The following is a 1,333-nucleotide window of genomic DNA, read 5'->3' as shown; positions in this document are numbered from 1 at the left end:
TAATTTGTTTTTCAGAGAAAACCAATTCTCAGAGGTAAGAATTCCCTTGTGAATACGATGCAGATTGTATCAACCTTTAGTTCTGTATTGTCCATGATGAGATGTTCTTACCACAACCTTCTTATACTTTTATGTTGTACAGACCTACAGCCAGACAGGATGATCACAGCCAATGTATGTTCCAAACAAAATACATCAAACACTGCACACACTACTAACACAACTACACACATGCATGTACAAACAACAAATTCTAATTTAAGTTGTATTTATTTTCTGTTGTAGGTGATTTGGTGATGGGAGCTATGAGCAGTGCAGGCATGTTGGATTCAAGGGATGCTGGGATCTGTTCTCTCATCACCTCTGTACCGTCCACGTTTTTGCCCTCGGGTGAGTTTGTAACATAATGTCTTCTGTCCCCCCCCCCCCCCCCCCACACACACAGACACACAACCTCTTACTTTGTCTCTCTCCGTGAGATGCAGGTCCTGTGCAGGTATCTGCAAATGAAGATGTAAGTACAGCAAAAATAATAGCCTTGGATATAGATACATACTTGTTTTCGTAGGAACAGACAGACAGTCTGAGGGATAATAAGGATCTTTCTCTCTCTCTTTCCTCCAGGCTGATTCAGAGAATGCAGGGGTCTACAGCCTGATCACTTCTGTACCATCCACATCTTTACCATTAGGTTTGTCTATTTAACTCTGTCCCAATGTTTCATATGTCAGGCTTTATATAGGACTCAAAGTTGTTTAAGCTTGGATGTTGGTCTGAGGTAGTCATATCAGTAAGCATGTATGTGTATAAGTTATACATAAGATAATGTGTTAGAGCATGAGAATAGAGCTGTACGTCTGTCTACAGGATGGTTTGAGTCAGGAGGAGAAGTGACTTGTGTGTGTGTGCGCACATACTGACTCACTCACTCACTCACTCAGGCTCCTTCTGTGTTGTACAGGTCCTTTTGAAGAAAATGGAAGGTCATCTGAAAACGTCAATGTAAGTTCAGAATCACCCACTGTGTTTGGTGATTGTGATCGACTCTCAGTTTCAGATTGATTTGACATCCTTTTAAATTACATTACATTTACAGTACTGTAGAATTAAAGGACTGAAGTTAAACTGTCTGTTTCTTTTCTCTAGTCTGATACGTACCACATATACAGCTCAATCCCCGACAGACCAGCAACCTCAGCCCAGCCGGATGGGTTTTACAGTCTTCTGCAGACACACTGAAACTACACCACTGGCTCTCTGTATGTCTCACATAAATATTGTTTCTTTCAGGATGTCCTTTATTTATCACACATCATGTTACTGTAAATAAGTA

At 40.7% G+C, this 1,333-nt stretch overlaps 1 long non-coding RNA gene across 1 annotated transcript; it reads left to right on the top strand.

Annotated features, from left to right (window-relative positions):
• Positions 1–495: 495 nt before the first annotated feature.
• On the top strand, positions 496–1,072 carry LOC139370856 (uncharacterized). The gene is made up of 3 exons (XR_011627189.1): positions 496–514; positions 625–691; positions 962–1,072. It is a non-coding gene; the product is annotated as an uncharacterized lncRNA (long non-coding RNA).
• The last annotated feature ends 261 nt before the right edge of the window (positions 1,073–1,333 follow it).

This window comes from Oncorhynchus clarkii, chromosome 17, assembly GCF_045791955.1.
Source record: "Oncorhynchus clarkii lewisi isolate Uvic-CL-2024 chromosome 17, UVic_Ocla_1.0, whole genome shotgun sequence".
Lineage (NCBI taxonomy): Eukaryota > Metazoa > Chordata > Actinopteri > Salmoniformes > Salmonidae > Oncorhynchus > Oncorhynchus clarkii.
Note: the sequence above shows the minus strand (reverse complement) of the source record. Positions and strands in the feature narration are given on the sequence as shown.